The sequence below is a fragment of the Miscanthus floridulus genome, chromosome 5, assembly GCF_019320115.1.
Source record: "Miscanthus floridulus cultivar M001 chromosome 5, ASM1932011v1, whole genome shotgun sequence".
Taxonomy (NCBI): domain Eukaryota; kingdom Viridiplantae; phylum Streptophyta; class Magnoliopsida; order Poales; family Poaceae; genus Miscanthus; species Miscanthus floridulus.
This window is the reverse complement of record NC_089584.1, coordinates 87,378,090-87,402,463: the sequence shown is the minus strand read 5'-3', so window position 1 is coordinate 87,402,463 and position 24,374 is coordinate 87,378,090. Positions and strand designations below refer to the sequence as shown.

General features: G+C 42.3%; 1 pseudogene; it reads right to left on the bottom strand.

Annotated features, from left to right (window-relative positions):
• Nucleotides 1–4,432: 4,432 nt before the first annotated feature.
• LOC136450184 (cytochrome P450 CYP72A616-like) lies at nt 4,433–12,210 on the bottom strand (annotated as a pseudogene).
• Between the last annotated feature and the right edge of the window lie 12,164 nt (nt 12,211–24,374).

The following is a 24,374-nucleotide window of genomic DNA, read 5'->3' as shown; positions in this document are numbered from 1 at the left end:
TAGTCCCGATTGGAGCCACCAACCGGAACTAAAGGTATCTCTAGTCTCGGGCGCAAAAAATTCTGGGACTAGAGCCCATTTTAGTTGAGGATGAAAGGTCAGTTCTCTACTAGTGCCATGAATTAGCAACCTAGAGATCGAGTCATAGGAAGTATATTTTTATTCAAGATGTTGGAACAAATACATACCCATAATAAAGCTTTATTTGGGAACAGACCTTGGCAATGGCATTCTTCTATTTTTCTTTTCAAATTTTATCTTAATTTCAGCAAGATCAAGTCCTAAGCCTCGATCAATGTAAAATACCTCTCATCACGTATTTGCTCTTCTTCTTTGGTGCCATCGTTGCACTTGCAGCGTCCGCCGGCCGCGTCAAGTCGTCACGCTCACGCCACGCCGCCGTTCGCCGGCCAGCCACCGCTCGAGTCGTCGCGCTGCCGTCCGCCGGCCACCCCGTACGCGTCGAGTTTTCGCGGCGCTGCCTTTGTACACTCTACGCCCTGATCGGGATTCGAATACGAAGAGGTGGATGACGGAGCAGACGAGCAGTCGTGGAGTCGGTCTCTATTCCATTTCCATCTTGTCCGTCATTAGCTACCTCCGTTCTGGACTTCTGTTAATTGAGGCCCATGAAGGGGAGCCTAGCAGGCCACAAGCGCATCACCAAAAGGTCCAGAAGGCCACAACCAACAGAGTACAGTGTCATACTAGTTGGCTTTGTATTGGCCGTATGTATTTTATGTATTTACTGGTAAATATAATACATATATTTTGTATTTTATACAAGTTTATGTATGGAGACAGCCAAGGCTTGCCAAATACCTGCCTCCGCCCTGCCCTCAAGCTAAGTTGAAATTATTTTTTTTATAAATTATAATTATAAAGTTAAAAGCACATGATATATGTCTCAATATGCAATCAGAGCTTGAATTATATTTTTTATTTGTAATTTATTGTACATGTCTCAATGGTTAAGCAAGGTATTGCCCTGTTCGCTTGGCTGATAAGCCATGACTGAAAGTACTGTTGATTGATTTGTTGTGAGAAAAAAATAATATTCGTTAATTGAAAAAGTACGACTTATAAGCCAAGCGAACATGACGTTGCTTATGACTTATGAGGAAATGCTTTTTGCCGTTTGCATGGAAAGTTCCATGGTGCTTCACGCTGCGGTTTGCAGGGATTTGTCATGGTTTGCATCACTCATTTCATATTTGGCTCAGTTTAAAATTTCAGGAGACCATATAAGATTAAATAATTCCAGGGATGGAACAAAAAGGTAGAGCATGATTTTTTTTTAAAAAATATGAAAGTAGTTTCATATTTTTCTGAACTAAAATAAAATTTCTATGAGTTTTCTAATATTAATTAGGTTTTAGCATTTTTAACAATATATATTTATTTGAAAAAATTGGTTAATTTTTTGAAAGATTATTTTTATAATTTTTTAATAAAATCTAATTGATATCACTGAACTATCACGAAAGTCCGATTTACCTCCCTCATGCCTTTTTAGAAAAGAGAATATATTAATATCCCAGCTTCTACATCGACTAATGCATATGGCTGTTCATTATTACAAGCGAGCAAAACAAAGTCCAAGGAATCTCAAACACGAAGTTTTGAGCCATGAATACAAAGGAAAAGACTAAAGAGCAATTATGTTGCTAAATCGCTAGCCGTGTCTAGCAAACACCTCCCTCATACTGACGTGACACCAAATAGAACATGTCGTAGCTTTAAAATCTGGGAGGTAAATTGGATGGTTTGAAGAGCTGAGAGAGTCTAAAAGTTCATATTTTCAATTGAGAGACATATCGAACTACACTAGTTGAAGGAGGTCAACTCACATTTTCCTATCTAGAATGTAGCATTGAAAAAACAAAAACGCTCGCCTGCCTCTCTCATAAAAAAACAAAATTCCTGACTCTGCCTTGCACCATCTCGGCTCCACCGCGCCGTGCGGCCGTGCCCCACTCCGCCGCGCCACCACCACATCCCCCGCGGTGCCTCTATCTCACGCCGCGGCCCACTCTGGCGCGCCGCCGCCACCATCCCCAGCGGCGTCCGGCCCCATACCCCGTGGCGCCTCCATCCCCCACATAGAGGAGGAATCCTCTGCCAGCTGCCCCACCGACCGCAGCAGCTGCTGAACCCGGCCACCAGCGCCTTGCCCTCCGCCTCCAAACTCCATGTGCGTGTGCTCGACGACTGCAGTGCCTCTACATGATCCCAGCGCTCTGCGCGAGTGCCTCTACATGATCATAAAGAATTGACTGTTGGATACAAAAATGACACTCGTGATATGGGAGTTATGAACTTGGAAAATAGTGTCAAGAAGGAAATTGTGTCCCAAATTTGGTCCAAATGTCCTTGTCCCACTTGGATAACACCCAATCTTATCAAGCTGAATTTGGCGTTCAGCAAATAGGCTTGCTTTTTAATTTATTTCAGATATTGGATTTTTATACCTTTGTTTTGTTATTTTTTATGGAAACCGTGTAAGTCAGACATCAGAAAAATACAGGGGGATTCTGGCTGCTCTATGTGGTGTATGCCCCTGTTACACTCTAGGCCTCTGATTTACAAAGAAAAACAGGCTAGCAGTGCTCGATTGGATAGCCGCCTGCTATATGCCTATTGGATAGATCATAAGATTAGAGGTGCAATCAATATCATAGTTCATAACCTTGTTAGTGTTGCTGCAAAATCTGTAGTAAGTGTACTGCTATTCCATGTCGACGTTAGTTTGCCTATTTTCTCAATGGTTTCAGGGTTGAGGATGAGGTATTGAATTTCCACTCTTGATGATCTTTGATGAATGAATAGGCACGCCAATTTGATGGTTCCTGTATATGTCATTGATGTATGAATGATCTGTATCATTGAGTCATCAAGGGAATACCAATTTTTCAATGGCATGGAAAGAAGTTATTCATTAACACAAACATAACTAATTTATTATACACAATTCCACCAGTGAAGGGCGGGTCTGGTGCAAGCGGTAGAGTCTTACCGCCTGTGACCGGAAGGTCCCGGGTTCGAATCGCGGTCTTCTCGCATTGCACATACGATGGTAAGGCTTGCCAGTGACACCCTTCTCTAGACCCCTGCACAGAGCGGGAGCTGCTCTCTGCACTGGGTACGCCCTTACAGTTCCACCAGTGAACAACCACACTTGCACCAAATTATTACTACCGAAAATGGATTCGAATTCCAGAGGAATACCATATTCGCCAATGTTAGATCTGGATTGTTGCAGGAAACTGAAAACGTGCCGGACTGCCACATTAAAATCACCATCCTCTTCCAGCAACTTCGCCAATGATTTTCAGGCTGCCCCCATAAGTTTTTGCTAGTTAGCATCTATTGCACCGGTACATTTGGGTCTGAAGAACACAATGCTTCTTTTTTTCATACATACTCAATTCTTGCATTCACAAACTGTTTGACTGCATACTACACATTTATATAAATTTGATTGCATATGATTCAACCCTGTTCGCTTGAACTTATTTGCACGGTTTATCAGGCATTGTACAGTGTTTTTCTCTCACAACAAATCAGCGAACAGGCAGTATCAGCATAAGCCAAATTTCAGCAAAACGAACAGGGAATACTGGTAGCCAAATGTAGATACTATATAGAGATCCAGTATTTTAGCAACAGAAAAGAACCAAACCTGATCATTTTAGCTTTGAAAAGCTAGCGACGTAAGTCGTGTGTTATGATCAGATCACGTTGTCACACACTCACACTATTAGAATTGCATTCTAAGTTCTAACAACCATACAATACCATGTGCAGACATTATGAAATATTATCTGCAGATAGTAACAGAGATCTGCAAAGAGACAGAGAGCTAGACCCCTAAACGTTTACAGATTCAGCAATCAGCATGCCACCAACAGATAGAAAGACTGAACCTCCTCATGCTGCTCAGGAAAACACCTGTTAGCTCCAGATGCATCACTATCAGGATACAGTTCAAATGTTTCAGTAATCCAGCGCTAGGCTGAAGCTCCAGGGTGTTTTTGGCTAGGTTTTCACTGATATGTTCTGGTCCAGTGAGACCTCACTAGCGATTCGCCTAAAGGTTTAAACTGCAGAAACCGGGAGCCTCCTCCCTCCTCGTCAGTCATACATCAGCAGTACACACACAACATCCTTTTGCATTTTTATAAACCTATTCAGTCATTAGCCTCCTCCAAGCTTCAGGTGCTGATGACTGAGTGGCAAATCAAACAGTGCACATATAAGTTTCGAAACAACAAAACAAAGAGCTATCAAACAAATGGAATCTGTCAGGTAGAGCGAAATTAAGTACTTACAAGATTTGCGAATGGGGTCAATTTAGCATCATCCTAGCGCACAGCGAAATAAAAATAAAAATAAAATAAATAATCTCTAACTTTTCAAATGCTCGCGAAGCGCTACCAAACAGGCCCAATATATATCCCTTCGTTTTTCGTTCCACCTTCAAAATCAGATACACAAAACTAGACTTCCCTAATACAATATTACTCATAAGAGTCCATTATTTTTGCACTGTGACATACTCATTGACAATGATAGACGATGTCATATAAGACGATCAGATCTTGTTGAATATAATTGGCGCGCCATGCTGAGGATGCAGCATAAGGATGGTGTACGGTGCATGTGTGTACGAAGGGGACAGTTCGGAACTCGAAGCGCTGGAGGATCATGCTCAAGGCCATCTTGGCCTCAAGCAGCGCAAAGTTCTGCCCGATGCAGATCCTCGGCCCCCACCCGAACGGGAAGAACGCCGGTTGGTCATCCTTGGTCGCCTTTGAGATCCCCTCAGCGAATCTCTCTGGCTTGAACTCGTGTGCGTCATTCCCCCAAACATCAGGATTGTGGTGGACGACAATTATGGGAAGCTCGAGGATTACCCCTGCAGGGTATGTGATGCCTCCAATTTGCATGTCTTTGAATGTTCTTCGGTTTAGACTCACCGCCGGCGGGTACAACCTCAACACCTCGTATAGTATCATCGTCACCTAGATATATAGCACATTGACAACGTTAGCAGGTAATATAATGTGGAATGGGCTTGAAACAAACATGCATACATGTGTTTGCAATATATTTACTATATGTACTATGTAATAATAGAGGTATTGCAAAAAAAAAAAAAGCACTTGCCGTTTTGAGTCGACTTAGGCCGTCGAAATTGGGCTGCTTGTCCCTGCTGAACACGCTGAGGACCTCCTCCCTCGCGCGGTCCTGCCACTCAGGGTGCATGCCTAGGATGACGAGCGTCCACGTGAGCAGCACCGACGTGGTTTCCATCCCCGCGAAGTAGAAGAGCTTGCACTCCTCAATCACGTCCTCCGTGCTCATCCTCAGGCTGCCTTTCCCGCTCTCCATGTTCGACTGTAGCAGCACGCCGAGCAAGTCGTTGCTGCTGGCTTCGCCGTTCTCGATTGCGCGCTCCCTCTTCTCGATCATGCCCCTTAGAATCCCTTCGACCTCCGTGTTGATCTCGTTCATCCTCCGATTGTTCTGTGTCGGGAAGAACCTGCATATATATATATAAGGGATTATATTAATAACGGCGTGATGAGCGCACGCATATGAATGAATGTGATGACCATTAATGTACTAGAATTACTGTACTATGTGACAGATCAGAAAGTTCTTACATGAAGCCTGGGATGTACATATACTGGAAGGCCTTGACTAGCCGCTCTGCTTGCTCGCCCTGAAGTTAGAAGATCCTCCGCCCTTCCATGAAGCTGCTGCCGAATGCCGTGCGGGAGATCACGTCTCCAGTGAGGTTCTGAAACTCCGGCCAGACATCCAGTTCATATGATCCGTCAGAAACAACGAGCTTGTTCTCCCAGCGATCTATAAGCTCGGTACAACACGTCAAGAATGCTGGCAGCATGCGCTGAAAAAAAAACTTGTAAGCACACATATCTATATGCTTGAGGCCATGCATAACGTAACTGAAGCTGATTTCCTGTATGAAGGAAGTTAGTTAGAGAACCTTGAGCTTTTCGAGATGGAATGCGGGGTTCACGATCCTTCTGTGTTTTGCCCATTTCTCACCGTCGTAACTCGCAATCCCAAGGGCGAGCATTTTTAGAAGACGCTCGTTGATGTTGAACTTCTCGAAGTGGCCAAACTTGTTTGATAGGATGTCTCTGATTAACTCTGCCTCCGTGATAACCACCCTGGGAATTGGTCCGAACCAGGTGATACAAATGTCGCCTGCAGTTCAGCGTTTGCATGTGCAGTTAAAGCTACGAAACTTTCAATTCAACCTATAAAATTTAGGGAACTTTCCATTCTGTGGGAATGGACAAATTTAGGAAAATGAGCATGACAAGGACTATCTGAATTTGTTTACTTAAACATGAAAATAGCGACAAGTCAGATCTAAGAGGGTGACACAAATCCAAAACCTCCCAGGTCAAGTAGGCAGCCCGGACACAGCCCCATGTAAGCATGGTCCAAACACTACCGGAGACCTGCTCTTTGCCGAGTGCCAAGTGGTTTGCCGAGTGTTGTTTTTTGGACACTCGGTAAAGACGCCTTTGCCGAGTGTTTTTTTTACACTCGGCAAAGAAGCTCTTTGCCGACTGTTTTTTTTATGACACTCGGCAAAGAAGCTCTTTGCCGAGTGTTTTTTTTTTACACTCGGCAAAGAAAATTTCAAAGCACATTTTGAAGCAGTAATAATTCAAATGAAAAAGTTTTCAACTACAAAGTTGTATAACTCATCAAGATGTACAATGTTTGTTTTGGTCTTTTCTTCATATGACAAAGTGAAAGTAAATTTGTTTACAAATCTAACATATCTCTCTTGTAGTTTATGAAACTACAAGAGAGATATATAAGATTTGTGAACAATGTTAGAACGACCATGTCGGATGAACAGATGACTAAACAACCAAAATAAACTTTGTATATCTCGAAAAGTTATGAAACTTTGTAATTGGCAACTTTTTTATTTGAAATAATCTTGTCACGCAAAACTGTGTTTGAATTTCAAAATTTTAAAATTCGAACTTTTCAAACGACCTCGGATGGAAAAACAACCAAAATAAACTCTGTAGATCTCGAAAAGTTATGAAACATTGTAGTTGGCAACTTTTTGATTTGAAATCATCTTGTCATGCAAAACTGTGTTTGAATTTCAAAATTTTAAAATTCGAACTTTTCAAACGACCTCGGATGGAAAAACAACCAAAATAAACTCTGTAGATCTCGAAAAGTTATGAAACATTGTAGTTGTCAACTTTTTTATTTGAAATCATCTTAGTCATGCAAAACTACGTTTGAATTTCAAATTTTGTAAACGACCTCGGATGGAAAAACTTCCTAAACTAAAAGTGTAGATCTCGAAAAGTTATGAAACTTTGTAGTTTACAACTTTTTTATTTGAATTCGTTTAGGGCCTCAAACAAGCAATTTACACTCGATTTAGTATAATATGTTGGGAACTAAAACGGAATCTAGACACAAGTAACAGTGTGATGTAGTGGTAGATGAGGTTCGCGCGTAGGGGAGGTCGCGGGTTCGAATCCCATTGGCCGCGTTGCTGCGAAAATTACGCGAAAATGCCGGAGATGGGCGGGCGCTGGCCGGTGGGGGCCTCCACCGATTAAAAAGAAATTCTATTTTTTTCCCATTTTTTCGGGTTTTTTTTCGGTTCCAACTTTACCGAGTGTCTGAGCACTCGGACAAAGCCTTTGCCGAAGTGCCCGACAAAAAACACTCGGCAAAGGACACCTTTGCCGACCCATTTTTTATCGAGTGTCCTTTTGCCGAGTACAGCACTCGATAAAAGCTTTTGCCGAGTGTAAATTGGGCTTCCGGTAGTGAAAGCATGGCACGACCTATATATATCCAGGTCATGCCTCGACTCGCACGGCCCGATATCCCATGTTGTGCGTGGGTCATTGATGTGGCATGACGGGTAGGATGGGTAGAGCCTATATAAACAATCGGCATGATTGACCCATTAACCACCGCATGGTATATAACCCATGTCTTCGAGCCCTCAACCCAAACCCTAACCCAAAAACCCTAACTAGTCCCTCATTTTCCAACACGAGTGCTCTTCATAGCGCCACCAACTCACCATCTCCACGCCCTCTAGCCTTTATGCCATATCTCCTCACATCTCGTAGTGTCATTGGCTCTTGGTCTCTCTCTCATGAAAAATCCTATACGTTGATCTCTTTTGTGCTTAGCTTGATTGAAGTATGATGGTTTGAAGTGATTGAAGTACGAAGACTTGAATTGAATTAGTAATGTATCAAGTATTCAACTATGTACTACATTTTCCTGTGTATTCATGTATGAAATGCATGAAAAAAATTATAAATTTCCAAGTACTCAGTTTAAGTGGTTTTTAAACATGTGGGCTGACGCACAGCCTGGCCCACCGGCCTCTATGGGTTCACCAGTGCCAGCCCGGCGCACTTAAACTTTCCAAGTCATGCCTTGTCCTTGGAGTTGAGCCCGCGAACAAGCATTGCAAAGCCTGGTAGCAAACCGTGCTTCTGTGGACCCATGATAAGTAGGACATTGCTGCCCGTTTGGACCCTCCCCTAATCAAGTTGCTAACCCACCCACACCCCCACACCCCACACCCCCACCCCCCCCCGGGACGAGTCCGCCAGACGCCTAGCGCATGATCCCATAATCACGTTACGATTCCACCACGTATGTAGCTTTTCTTTTTTCTGTTTTTTGTTTTTTACTTTCCTATTTTCATTTCTTTTTATTCTATGTTTTTCATTTCTTTTTTCATTTCCTTTCTTTTTCTTTTCTTTTTCGGTGGCCTTTTATTATTCTTTTTCTTCCTGTTTCTTTTTTCATTTATTTTTTATTGTATGTTTTTCTTTCCTTTTTTATTTCCTTTCATTCATTTATTGTTCTTTTCTTTTTTTCGAGGACATTTGTCATTCTTTTCTTTTTCTTTATTATTTTACTATTTTTGTTTTACTGCATTCATTTTTATGTTTATTTCCTTTTTTCATGTTTCCATGTCTTTTCTTTCTTTTATTCTATTTACCTTTCTTTTCTATTATATTTTATGTTTATGTAGATTTTATTTTGTTTTCATATTCAATTTTTATTTTATTCTGATTAGTTTTAATTTTAATTATTTTTTATGTTGGTACTTGCCATGGTCGAGTAGTATGTATGCTGACTTTTATATTTTCTATTCCTTATTTAAGTTTTTAATTTCTCTATTTATTTAGCATTTGTTATTCATGCTTTTAATTTGCAATCTTTGTTTTTTGTTATTTGAGTAACTACTTATTTCACTAAATTTTTTTCACTTTTTATTGTTTACATTTAATGATATATGTGATGTTCTATGCTATATTTTGTAATGTTCGCGTAGTATAGTGTGATGTTTTGTGATGTATTTATAATGTTCAATAATATACATGTGATGTTCTATGCTATATTTTGTAATGTTTGCGTAGTATAAATGTGATGTTCTGTAGTATACATGTGATGTTCTATACTATATTTTATTTTATTTATTTCATTCTTTCTTTCGTATTTTTATTTGCAAAGGCTACATGGCCTTTCTTTTCTTTTTCTTATCTTTTTCCTTTGTGTTTCCTATTATGGATTCACTCTTTCAATTTCTATATTTGTATAAGATAGATATGATGTTCCTGTAGTATACATGCGATGTTCTACGATATATTTTCGAATGGTCACATAGTATAAGTTTAATGTTCTATGATTATCTTTAAGTATTCACACAATATTTGGGAGATGTTGTATGATATATTTAGTTGTTCAAGTAATATCCATGTGATATATTTTCTGACTTAAATTATTTGATGTAGTTTACATTACCTTTATTTCCTTTGTCTTATGTTTTTTCCTACTCTTCTATTTTCTATATTTTTATTCCCTTTTGTTTTCCTTACTTATGCTTTGTTCCATCTTTTTATTATTTTTGCTTCTATTTATGTTATTTATCTATTTTTATACATGTTATAGCTCTTGTTATTCATCTTTTCTTTATTGTCATGGATATTATAATACCAATTTTCTAGAATGCTTTTATCCTAAATATGAAACATTGTTTTTCTAAACTAAGAACATTTGTCTTATAAAGGTGGAACATCTTATCTTAAGATCTAGAACATCGCCCTCTTCTCAATAAAATAAAAATGTTCTATCTTCGTAGCATAAATGTTTGTTAATAGAATTTTATCTAAATATATTTATGAGGGATCTTGTTTTGAAGGATTTATTGTAACAAACACAATGGTGAAATCAAAATTTAATTTCGATTTTTAGTTTAGCAACTATAGCTTTTTAAAACTTTATAGAAATATCTGGCTCGCTTTCCTAGGCAAGTGCATGCATATAAAAGAGACCCGTTCAACAATCTACGATTCTACGTGCAACCCCATGTGGGGATGCGCTGATTCTGGAATTGGGTCATGCGTGGTGGCGCAGAAGTGCCGATGGGGGCGTAAAAGGTGAAAAAGGTGGACGAGAAAATTATTTTTTAGGTGGTCGGCGCGGTGCACGCTGTCATCAGGGTCGGCGCATAGGCACCCCCAGGAAAGTTTGTACACCTACTAGAAGGCAGGAATAAACCATTCAAACTTACAAAACAAAGATTTTACTCTTGACCTACGATTCGATCGGAATAAAAGTTTATTTGGTGAAACAACAATTTGTGTAGGAAGAACAAAAAAAGTATATGCCTAGAAAAATCATGCAAACTCGTGGAATAAAAAGCGTAACACGCCCAGAACAAAACATCGTGCTGTACACAAGGTTATAAATCATGGGCAAATATTATTAACACAAATTCATTAGACCTTTATATACACTTTGAAGTAAAAATTTGTACAGTTATTATAACTGAGTTTGTACAAGCGGGACAATAATGTTTTGCAAATGAAACAAACAAAAATATTATAGAATATGTTTTAAAAATATAGATAATTGAAATTATATTTGCGTAAGAATATTGTTTTACATATGGGATGAAAAAATTGAAATATAACATGGAACAAATTAAACTTGCCATAGGTCCGGTGACAGGTGAGATGCCCTAGGGAAGAATTAACTTGCCATGTGAACAAGACTGTCAGGTGGCCAATAATTCACAACACTAGCTAGTCAAGCCACGTCAACCTCAATGTTCACGTCGGATCAGAAGCAAACATTCAACAAATTCGATATGACCATTCGTTGTCCGAAAGGTCTTATGCAAATACTACTAAACTGCTGATGGGCATAGAGAAATGCAAAATCTACTACGTGACCAGTCGCCGGTGTTAGAGCTTAGGAGTTAGAGGACCTACCTACCTGCAGCTGTAGAAGGTAGTTTGTGGGGCGGTGGACGTCACACGGCGATGGTGGCAGTTGAGATAGCGGTTGGACGGAGATGACGGTGGAGGCATCGCTGCGGAGTGGTCGCCTGCAACCTAGTGATTAGGGGAGGGTGGGGTCGCGAGGGGGGAGAGGGGGCAGGAGGTGGGTGGCGCGGCGAAATGGAAGGAGCTAGCCGCCAATCGCTGACGGTGGAAGCGCGAGGGAGGGGCAGCGGAGGAGGGTGTGTGAGTCAGAGGAGTGCGCGAATGAGTTCAGAGAGAGAGAGAGAGAGGGGGTGGGGGTGGGGGTGGGGGGGGGGGGGGGGGGGGGGGGGGGAAGCACTGGCGAGAAGAAAGTTCGACATACCGTGCTTCTTGACAGTGTTGAAGAGATGCGGCATCACACGGGGAACAACGTCATGGCACGGCGGCATAGACCTCAATCTTGCCTCGTTGTTGAGCCTGGCGTTCTCCTTGACGTCGCCGGCCGGGAAGCAGTACTCAGTACCGGTGAGCCCCTGTGCCCGGAGCGCCCGGTCGAGCCGCCGCGGCCGCAGCCAGAATGTCTCCGCGGCCCGGTAGCTCCCCAACACGATCAGCAGGGCAAGGAGGCCCTGGAGCAGGCTCCACGGTGATGGCAAAGCTGCTACAACGCTGTCGTCCATATCGTTTCCTTTCAAGTTGACAACCACAAGGCCACAGTTGTGCAGTGTGTGCTTGGTGAGAGAGCGAGCGCGACATAAGTAGCAGTGGTAGTAGGCACCGCACGGCGGCACGGGCGAGCGAGTTGCCGGCCAGTGATTGGTGCGCTCCGTTGGCATCACATGTTTTTTCTACTTCTGTTTTTATCTGCAGTTGATGCCTGTGGTTTCTTGGCGGACACGTGCTTGTGGATAAGATGCACCACACAAAACACCGGCCGAAGCTAGCAAAATCAATTTGCTGGTTGCATGTACCTAGTGTCCTGTGGCGCAAATTCGCCAACAATAAAGATGTTGCTAAGACTAAGAGAGGAAACGTTCGTCCCTATCCTCTGTTTCTTCTCTAGAGAGTGAATATAATAAACGGGTTGCACTGAAAGAAACTAGTAAGACTTACGTGTGCAAGTACGTACGTATGATCGAATCTAGAGGGCTGGACGACAGCTAGGAGTATGGACATTATCATCATCACAGCGTCAGTACATATGATCGAAACTAGCTAGGAGTACTAGCCATCACAGCGTCAGTCGGTTTCCTCACGAATACTAGATGGATAATACTACTTATTAGACCATTATACTTGATTGAATTCTGGAACATCATGGGAACAAAGAAACGCTAGCATGCAACTGATCTTCTAGACAGTATGGACATTATCATCATGGATTCAGACAGGAACAAAATTATATAGAAAATTAGAACAAGATGCACGTGCTAGTTACTTTGCATATGAATAGCTGGTGTAGAATTGATGTTATGTGGCGCAAATTTGCTAACAAGGCCGATAAGGTTACTATAATCGTGTCAATAAAGATTAAAGATGTTCCTAAGAGAAGATACGTTCGTTCCTATCATTTGTTTCTTTTTTTTTTGATATGGGGAAAAATATCCAGCTTCATCCCCATAAATGAAAAATCACACCAAAATTATTATCTCCTACAACTAAAAAGAACAAAAGTAAGACTATTTTTTCGTGCGACTTTTTTTGGGGTCAGTCTTCAGCTCCGCCTCCCTTGCGATACCCGCCTCCCATCCGCGCGCAAGTCGCTAAAACGCCGCAATCACCGCCCCCCACCCACCGTGCGTGTGACCCGCTGGAGCTCCCCCTCCCCATCCGTGCACCACTGTCGCGATATCTCCTCTCCACCGATCCCATCGCGCCCCTGCGATCCCATCGCGTCGCGATCGCCCGCCGGCCTCGCTCCTCCACCGTCGCCGTCGCCCGGCAGCCTCACCGGGCCTCCCTCGCCAAGCCCCCGGCGACCCAGTCAGCCAGGGCATCGACGGTTCCAGACATTGTCCCCCCTGCCACCTCCCCTCCCACGCCGAGGATGGATCCAGATGAGGCAGCCCGGCCGGTGAGCAGACCGTCGACCGTCGCCCTCGGCTGATCCAGTGACGAGGCGGACCGGATAGGGTGGAGGCGCTAGCCCTCGGTGGATCCGGCGAGGAGGCATCCTAACCCAGGTGAAAGCGCACGGCACGGTGGCCACCCTCATTCTCCTCCACGCCCCTTCCTCCTTGCGCCGCAAGGGCGGGGCGACGGCGGCCCTCCTCGGGTGCTGCGCCGGTGCAGCGGTTTGCCGTCCCCGGCCGCGACGAGCCCCCACGGCGGCGGTCACCGGGCACGACGCCACCGGGCGGTCCCTACCGGTGCTCCCCAGCGCGACTCCCCCCTGATGCGGCATCGTCTCGCCAGGCGCCGCGTCTTCTTCTGTACTCCATGAAAACTCTAGGTGCCTGTCTCTTCCTCTCTCTCTCTCTCTCTCTCTCTCTCTCTCTCTCTCTCTCTCTCTCTCTCTCTCTCTCTCTCTCTCTCCCTCTCCCTCTCCCTGTAGTAATTTTGGCTGATAGTTTCACTGAGTTATTGTCCGAATCCATCAATTGCATGCTATTCTGATCATCTGTAATTTAGACTCTATTCTAAGTTATAGGCAACACTAAATTTCTGTTAGTAAATACTAACCATGTACCAATTAGCAATGACTGTGTGTTTGCTTCATTGATTTGTGATATTGAGATGCATGATGTAGGACGATAGTTGAGGTGTTAATGGATCCAGAGATCAGGCTCTACACGAAATCACATTTACAAGGAATTGCAATATGTTAATTGGCTTGCTCAAACGAGTTACAAATTACACGTCATGTGCTGCTGCTTGCTTCCTTACTATGAAAAGTAAAACATGAAGTGTTTGTAGTATTCTTAATTTCTTGCTCCACAAACCTAGTGTTACTACTTCACTCTCTATTTATTGTGCCTTCAATTGAGCGCTTATGGTACTGAATCTAAAATTTACAACCAACTTTCAACTTGTATGTCTCTTAAACATTGTTTTATTAATTGCTAACTGTTGCCATAGCTGCAAACTACTGACATTTTTTACATCCATAGTAGTTCAAATGATTTCTCCAGAAGCCTAGAGAGAAAATAATCATTATTTTGCGGTTGTTTATCATCTTTTAACGCTCTCTTTGCAATCACAGATTTCAGCAGCTCGGTTTAGCTGCCCCTCTTGGTTTTCAGCTGGAGCAAAAAACCTGATTAGCAGAATTCTTAATCCCAATCCTACAGATGTAGGTCTTTTAATCTATTTCCCTAATACTTTCTTTGTCCGGTCACTTCACCTAACAAACAAGTATACATGAAAGATAAGCTACGAATTTGTTGAGATAATATGTGGCGTAAGAGGAATCTGTAATTCTTGATAGTATTTAAAAAAAATCAAACATAGATAATGGTTGTATGAATCTTACATCTTGTACTGTTACTTTTCTGCCATTTCAGATCGTGTGTTGTTCTTAATTATTTTTCAACCTATAAATTAAATATGCGTTCTCTGAGGACGAAACCTATATTATGTTTAATCTATATATATTTGTGACCAATCAAAATTACGCTTAGTCTATCTAGAAAATTGTCCCCTACAGAGATGACGTTCCTTCGTCCACACCAGATTGTACACCCAGAAAAACCCTTATACAACAAACCAACGATCTATCTAATCTCAGAAGGCTTCACCATCATCATGTGGCCATGGGGAATTCCAGGCTTCAACGCAACTCCGTCGAGACTTCAAACGTGACTCCGTCCCTGCGAGCCACGGACGTCAACTCCCATGGGCAGCCAGGGTTCGATTCCCAATCCCCACTGCCCCATTTTCTTCTCTTGCAAAAAAAGCTAGGTCAGCATCCATCGATGCGCCATCGGCGCCGGCACCCACAGCCTTACCGGCCGATGTCGTGGGTGCGCACGGGCTCCTGCGTCCGCCAGCCCCGCCGTGGCCCTAGCCGCGCTTCGACTGCCCCCACTAGCCGCACGATGCTAACACCGGCCGCATCTCCGCCCGTGGGGGACGATGCGGCGAGGTCGCGACGGCGGCGTGGCCATGGAGGACAAGGAGCAATGGGGATCCAATGGATGGCAAGGACGTAGACGTGGACGCCATCGGAGATGAAGCAGCAAGGTCCTGCTCTGCACCCGTTTTTCCCAGCCCCCCCACAGCCATTCCCTCATTGCCCAAACCCTAGCATCATTGCTGACCTGTTCTCGTGCACAGCTCTAGGAGTTCGATAAAACGAAGTAATGGCTCTAGGAGATTGAAGAATCTGCCACTGCGCTCTGGGAGATGCAGACCATGGTTGCCAAGGTTTGTAATCCTTCCCATATGCGCTACTTTTCCATTCCAATAGGTAAGATCCACATATGAAGTACGGTTCGTTGGGCAAAAAAATAGCTTTGTAAAAGAAATGCTTATATGTGGTGATTTGTTTCATTGATGTGTGGACATGGCACTAATGCACATTTATGGTACCATTGTTGGCAGATTGAATCCTCAAGAGTTTTATCAGCTAAACAATTCTGTGGTTCTCATGAATAAAAAATATTTGTTGTTGCTAGATCTCTAAAATAATTTTTTTTATCCATAATTTTCAGTTGCATGGATATGACAAAAAATGGAAACAGGAGGAGACTCGAGGGTGCTGCTGCTCTCTACCTGCTGCCACACTGCTGTTGCTGCTCTTTGCTTGCTGACACAACCAAGGTGGGTTTTGGAAATGCGGAATGGTGTTTCCAAGTTTTCATTTCATCATCTTTAAAGTATATTTTCTCATGTAAAATTGCCACTTTTAGTTGCTGCTTTTAATTTATTGTTTCATCAGAATTTATGTAAAAATTAAATATTGTTTCGATGGTCAGCATGAAACTTGAAGTTGGTTGTGCCAAGGGACAACAAAATCTGTTGGCTAGAAGGGTACCCAGTGGCTGACATCTTTTTAATCTTTCAAAAAACTGTAGATCAATTTTCTCAACAAGAGTTTTAGATGTTAAAAATATTTGGTTGTATTATATTAGTTGAGTTTTAGATGTTAAAAAACATTGGTTGTATTATATTTGGTTTCATCCATTAATCCTTTAGTGAAATAAAAAATTTGTGATAAGTCAGGTACGAAATTTTTGTTTCTCATGTCTGTGGCTTTGTGAATTGCATAGATTGATAAATGGAAGTCAAAGTCTGATGCAGCAGTGGTGACCATGAGGCCACCAGCGAAAAGTCACATATGAGACCACATGCCTGGCCCAAGAGATCTATGATATCAATGACGTATTGCTTGCCTTGCCGGTAAATGCAAAAGTTCCTCCCCCTCATAGAAGTTAATTATTTAATTAATCTGTAATCCTCAGCAAGCACATCGATTTGTGATCCAAAATTGCTATGAAAACTTAAATAGTTGCATTGATTTTCCTGGATGAATTTGTCATAGTTTTGACCATAGTTCCTCTTCTATCTAGCTAGCAAGCGTGATGAATTTCTTGCTAATCCGAGCACTTCAGCATTTGTATATCGAAATAAACAAAATATATATATGGAAGTATAGTTGTGAGGTAGGAGTAACTTTAGTGATGACAAAGATGTAGCAGGTGCAAGGTTAGCTTGTTCCCGGAAGATGACAAAGATGTTAGTTGCCATTGGACCTCACCGGTGGCCCGCAACATGATCCTGATGCTTCTTGCACAGATCATGCCAGACAAGTGCTATCTTTTGAAGGAGTCGTACAATAGCTTAAAGGTTAAAAAAAGACAATGCATTTTGGAGTATTCCGTCAGAGACTGATTCAATCTTACTTCGAGAATGTTAGTCTCATGCACCAGTGGCATTAGGGTTAGTAATTCAGACTTATATGCAAGTGATTTTGCATTGCTTTTTGGATAGTTCATTGCTATTTGTAGGAGTACATGACATTTTTGGCATACAGATCATGTGCTTATTATTTGGATAGAAGTATGAATGTCTACTTGATGAAATTGATGGGAAATTGTAAGAGCATCGAGCTTGAACTGTATCTTAGAATTACTTGAGTGATGTGAAGTTCCTCTAAATTCATTAGGTGTGCTTATTTATTTCATAACTATCTATATTGATTTATTAAAGTTCAGATCTCATGCCATGACTCTTGCCAACAGAAGAATAATGGTAATTGGCTGTTGTGAGAGTTTTCAGAAAGTTCATATTTTTTCTTGGTCATCGTGTTCTTTAGCTTCCACTACTTTAGCTCAAGAAAAATGATTCACCTTCTAACCACTTCTGGATGAATGCAAGGTCTGGTTTAGTCTGTTTGGATGTCATCAACCAGACATGGAGACAAATGCTTGGTAAGATTGATCTTTGCATTTTCATTATTTGTATATACAGGCAATGGATTCTCTCCATGTCTTATATGTACAATTAGAGATTCCTATTTTGTACCATGTTAAAGTAGGCTTAGGTTTGAACCTATGTGATACTTTGCAAATCTTGTCAATGTGTTTGAGGTCTTCTTTCCAAAAGTTATGTTATATCCTAATCCTTTTGATCCATTAAATGCAGATGCGGTTTCATTGATGATGTGTAATCGCCCTTCTTTGTGTGCATCAAACTTACAAAAAAACATTGGCTCCAGTTTGCAATCTGGGTTAAAGTGTATGGCATGGTTACATGTACATTTCTCAAGTAGATGGCCACGCCTTCCTGATCAGTTATTTTAGCAAATAATATGCTTTGATCTATGTAATTTTGTTGCTGGATCATGTACTTTGATCCCTGTAATTTTGTTGCTGAACCATGTGCTTCAATCCCTGAACTTTGTTGTTCAACCATTCTTTGATCAGCATGTCACTCTGAAAAAAAGGAAGCCAACATGTGATTCATGTGTGGGGACAGTGAAACAGAGGATAGTTAGCATGCGAGATATAGGTTAATTAATTATTTACTGGATGGGATGGGCTAGGAAAATAAACTCATTTCATTTGAGGTTGGATGAAAATGAGGTGGGTTCTATCTTGTTCGTTTTATTTTTTTTTACAAATTGAATCGTGTTTTGTATTTTATCGTAGCATTAGCATGGCCATCGTGGGGGTGCTGCAGAGTCGCTAGTGATGTGCAGCACCAGCACCGTGCGTGTTGATGACGATGATCACGAGAAGGAGGATAGCGACGAGGAGCGGATCGAGATTGGGCAGCCCACGAACGTGACACACGTCTCGCACATCACCTATGTGTTTTTGTTAGTGTTTAATTGGCATACCATCTGTAGTTGAAGATGAAGGAAAGGGAGTCACCATCAATGCGGTCTGGGCTCTATGAACTATTCAACCTGGCCAAAGAGGCGTCGAAACTACTGATCATCTGGTGTCCAATGAGAAGGTCCTACCTTGAATGAGGGACAGTATGTTTAGGGTCCGCTCGTAACTGAAAGAGGCTGGCGGTAGTTTTTATAGAAGTCATAGCTCCTCAACCAAACGCACCCAAAAGCAGGACTGATGGTGCTGTGAAATTTAAACACGCTAAAAGCTACTTTTGGTTATACAATATATAAGACATCAATCTTAATAAATCTGATTTTTTGTTTTATTTTTTATATAAATTTTCACTTCTTATTTTACAGTATATGTTTGCGTGGAATAGATCTAAAGCAACACATATTTATACGATGAGTATAACATACTTTGTTTTAAGGTTTTGTGAGAGATTTTTCAAGACACGTAGTATTACCCATATGACAGGCACTAATATTTACATATTTACTCGAACCTGTGTATAGGATCACATGGAGTTCGTGGATATATTGGCACACGAAAGAAACAGATATCAGAGATTTTTTCCTGCCAATATAAAATATTATCGTAGCCGCATCATAGAAAGGTCTATACAATAGAGTTTGTGAGCATGCGACGCCGCGCTCTCCGTAACTGTGTTAATTTTATAAACTTTGCTTCTTGGATTAAATGCCACTTTAATGTCTGTATTTAATTTCACAATATTGTTATCTTATCGTACGATCCGTGTTTTTAGTACAAAAGTTTAGTTATCACGTAGCAACGTATGGGCACGCTACCTAATAGGACACAAATGCTTAAAATATTAACAGTATCATAAGCAGATAAACTTAGTTTTGTAATCCTAAAGACATAATAACACCATCCACGGGAGGTGAAGAAGGTCATTGCCGTCGACTCCAACATGCAGCAAGCAAAGATGATGTGTTCGTTCTTGTCATCACCCGGCACAATAATTGACTCCAAAGACAGAGCCAATAATCTCTTCGAAGTAAAACCTACACAAAGTTTTTAGGTTCACAATCATAAAAAAATAATTATGTTTCTTGTGAACCAAAATAGACCAAGGTTGCTGCCCCTGTTAATAAAAAACAATATATTTCATTCTTCTCTCTATTTTCATCAATGAAAGGATATACGGATAGCTAGAGAGGGATGAATAACCTATTAAAAATCTACAAAGATATAAACACTAGGCAAGTTGATTAGAACAAAAAAACAATCCTATTCACAACTACTTTGCCTAGCCTACTCACCACAAAGCAAGTCCTCCTACACAATCCTAGCTGCTAGCTTAATTAAATAATCACACAAGCACACAATCAACTGGAGACACCTCCTAATAACAAAGAGAGCAACTTAGCTACACTACTCACTAGAGAGCTAAACTAAATTAGCAACTAAACATGCTACTAGCTATGAAGGATTCCTACGCAACAGTTGTTGCTAAAATCCCCCCAACCTCATGTGGAGCTTGAGGCAGGGCACCCTGAACCTCCGTAGGCGACGCAGGAGAGACGACAACTTGCCTTTGCCCTCCTCCAGAAGCCGGTGATAGTGAGAAGACCGATGATGATGAGGAGACACAAAAGAATGAGTGCTCGGAGGGCCCGAACCTAGTAGCCGCTGGCGAGAAGGGGGAATCCGCCCTCTACATAGCTCCGTAGTCACAAGAGAAGCACATTATATTCCTCTCTACCTTGACGCTAGACCGCCATCGCTGCATGCAATCCCTCCTACCTCATGGAGACACAACCGCTGCCAATGCGATGGAAGATTTACATGGAAGGCACTGTCCCACTTGGGAGGCACCCTCATCTGTCGAGGAACTAGATGAAGATCCCCTAGAGGGTGCCTAATGCCTGCCTATGAGCTCTCCCCTTCCTAGTGGGACCTATTTATTGACATGATCTGGGAACGGACAAGGCGGCATGGACCTTCCAATTGGTCGCGAACATGGAAATCCCATTCCGCCTCCTAGCTTCTCGAAAGGTTGTGCCTTGTTTACGCCAAGGGCCTCGAATGATGCATTCATGTACGAAATGCCCTAACCATAATGGGGAATTTGACGGGTGTTGATGGCCATTAGCTTGCTAATCTGACTGTCAAATTAGTATAAAATGATAACTTCCACGTCTTACATATGCAACACTGTAGCTATAGGGCTTTAATCTAACTAGTTTCACAAGGTTTTGTCCTAAAGTGTTACACGTGGAATGTAAATGATTTGGTGCACAAATACTATGAACAACATCAGCCCATATGGACAATGATCAATGAGAGATAAACTAGGGCTTAGTTAGACAACTCCATGTGATTACAGGCAAGGAACAAATGGATACATGAACATGGTCCAACACTTTCTCAAATCAGATATTTGAACCTACCATGTCGAAGAGCTCATCGAGATACACTAAATGGACATTGATCTTCTAATTCGGAGTTTGCACGCAAAAGTTATGCTTCATGAAAGATGATGGTCGGAAATGGAGATAACCGAGGTCAGGCAACCTGCCAGTAAGCCCAACGGCTCTCAACTTTGGTGTGGGGCCTCCATTGTCATCCTAGAGCCCAAGGGAAGTGTGCCTCAAAGAATAGGACCTAAGGGAAGGTTGCTAGACCTATAGTTGGGCCAAACCGCCTCAACTTTGGATAGATGCATGGAAAGAAAATGTGGAGCAATCCTATGCATGGGTTAGAGGTTAGTTTGTCTGATGGCTATCAGGATGCATCACATGGATTGAAGGGCCCACCAAAATAGAATATTCTTGAGGATCAAGGGGAGTATCTCCACTCCCCCCAATCACTTCCAAGCTATAAATAGGACCCTTCAACTCACTTTTAACACACCTCAAGAAGCTCTCCACTCTTCTCAAGATATAGCATTAGTGTTAGTGTTAGTGGGAGTTAGAGTGAGTGGAGCTATGCCTTAGTATTGGAAAAGGTGGAGTAGAGCTATTGCCTTGGTCTTTGGAAAGCTGAGCTAGTAGAAGAAAAACACAAGTGAAATATTAATAAAGTCATAGACATAACAGGAATTTATAATAAGACAATAACAGGATGACCATTGCCCTATCATTCAAGCTACACTGTTCATTGTTTTTTGGAATTACAATGCCATCAATGTACCAAATAATAAATATTTTGAAGAGCTGATGAGCATAACAACAAACAACGTAAATTCAAGACCAAATGCACCCTACAATAGTCACTGTCGTAGCACCCATCAGATGGATGTGTAAGATATGTATAAATGAGTAGTTTGCACACCTATAAGTCAGTTAGCTCGTGCACTTGAAGTACAACCTGGCCAGCCCTCCTGCCCTGCCTAAGATCCTCAGCCTCATCCATAATAGAGAAAGTGATGATGGGTATGGTAGAGCCATGGAGTATACATGGTGGATGTAGCAGCTAGCGACGGTTGGGTGATACGGTATGGATTTGCTCATGCTTCCATGCCATTAAAATTATGAGATGAAGCCTTCATCACAACAGTTTTTCTTATTAACCGTCTCCCTTCCAAGGTCATCAATAATGAAACCGATCCATGTGAGCGCCTTCTTGGTCAAAAGCCCAATTACATGTTTCTCAAAACGTTTGAGTGTGCCTGTTGGCGAAACCTTCATCCTTACAACACTAGAAATCTCCAATTTTGCTCCCACCGTTGTGTGTTCCTTGGGTACACTCTCACAAGGGAGTCAAGTGCTTGGATCCCTTAGAAGGGTGTGCGTATATCTCCCCAGACATGGTGTTTGATGAACATGACTTTCCCTTCTCGCAATTGCATCCTAACATAGGCGCTAGGCTAAGAGCCGAGCTTTCCATCCGCCCTAATGTACTCCTTAATCCTTCTAGTAGTTTTGGGATGCTATTTTGCATGATCGACAAGGTTCTAACTTCACCCCTACTAATGGCGTGCCAAGTGCTGGTGATTCTATTTTTGCTACAGGAGAAAATATGGTGAATTCTAGTGAAGATTTACACTTGGACGGGCGTTATTTCATGTGTTCCTAGGTGGGGAACAACCTGGGCGCTGAACCTGAGTGGATCCATCGGTGCATCCAAGTTCTAGCATTGCATCTAGCTCGAGATCACTATCTGGGACATCGACACACGGGGCTCATCGGTGGCTAGATAGTCTAAGGTGTTTGTCCCCTCGTCTATGCGCTCCACCAACCACATGTGGCCACATAGATGGATCTGGTCGACAGGGGGCAGGAGTCCTCATGCCTGTCTCGCTTATCTCCGAGGTGGATCTGGCTGCGGAGATTCTCTCCCCAGATCGTCTGTGGTTGGGACTTCTACGTCAACACCGGTGGCCACCCCCGCACGTCCTGCAACCAGGCTTCAATGAGGCATCAGCAAGCCCAAGCTTTACACCAATGGGACGGTCCAGTGATGCATGACAGCCACCACAACTGAAGGAGCTGCCATGGTAGAAGAAGCCTTTTCAAGACTCCGTGTGGATAGCCGTTGTGGATAACAAGTACAAGGCCTTGCTACATAACAACATGGCATCTAGTCGCTCCTCCCAAAGGTAAAAATATCTTTTGATTACAAATGGATTTATAATTAAGGTGAAAAGGAAAGCATATGGAACGAATGATAGGTACAAGGCTCAACTTGTTGCAAAGAGATACAAATAGAGGTATATGATTGATTATGAGGACACCTTCAGTCCCGTTGTCAAAGCTACAACCACTTGATTCATACTATCCATAGTTCTTTCTAGAGGCTGGTCACTTCGTCAGCTTGATGTGCAAAATGCCTTTCTTCACGGAGTGCTAGAAGAGAAAGTGTACATGCGTCAGCCACCTGGATATGCGCAGACGAGGCAAGACCGAATTATGTCTGCAAGCTAGATAAGGCCATTTATGGACTCAAGCAAGCACCACGTGCTTGGTATGCTCGAATGTGTGGGAAATTGGAGGCTTTGGGATTCATACCTTCAAAGGAAGATACCTCACTATTCTATTATCAGGGAGGTAAACATACCATGACATAATAGTGGCAAGTTCCTCGCATGAAACGATAAATGCTTTGCTCAAGGATTTGGAGAACGAATTTGCATTAAAGGATCTCGATGATCTTCACTATTTTATGGGAATAGAAATCAAGAGATCTCGGGATGGTTTGAAATTGTCGCAAGAAAGGTATGCTACTGATGTGATACGGTGAGCAGGTATGAGCAAGTGTAAGCCCATAAATACTCGTCTTTCCACCGTGGAGAAACTTAGTGCCGCAAAAGGACAAAGGCTTGGACCCAAAGACTCCACAAGATATAGGAGTATAGTGGGGGCATTACAATACCTTACCTTGACAAGAACGAATATTTCATTCTCTGTGAACAAGGTGTGCCAATTTCTTCATGAACCAACAACGTTGCATTGGAGTGCTGTGAAGAGCATATTGTAGTATGTTCAAGGGTCGTTGAGTTTGGGACTCAAAATTGGTCAGTCTCAGTCCATGGTGGTAAGTGCTTTTCTCATATGATGCTGATTGAGCAGGATTGTCCCAATGACAGGAGATCAACTGGTGGTTTTGCTGTGTTTCTTGGGTCGAACTTGATCTCATGGTGTGCCAAGAAATAAGCTACAGTATCACGGTCGAGTACTGCAGTTGAGTGCATGGCATTAGCCAATGCAACAACAGTGATAATGTGAGTCCAAAACTTGCTTGATGAATTGGGAATTTAGCATCCTCATACAGCTTGGCTGTGGTGTGATAATATTGG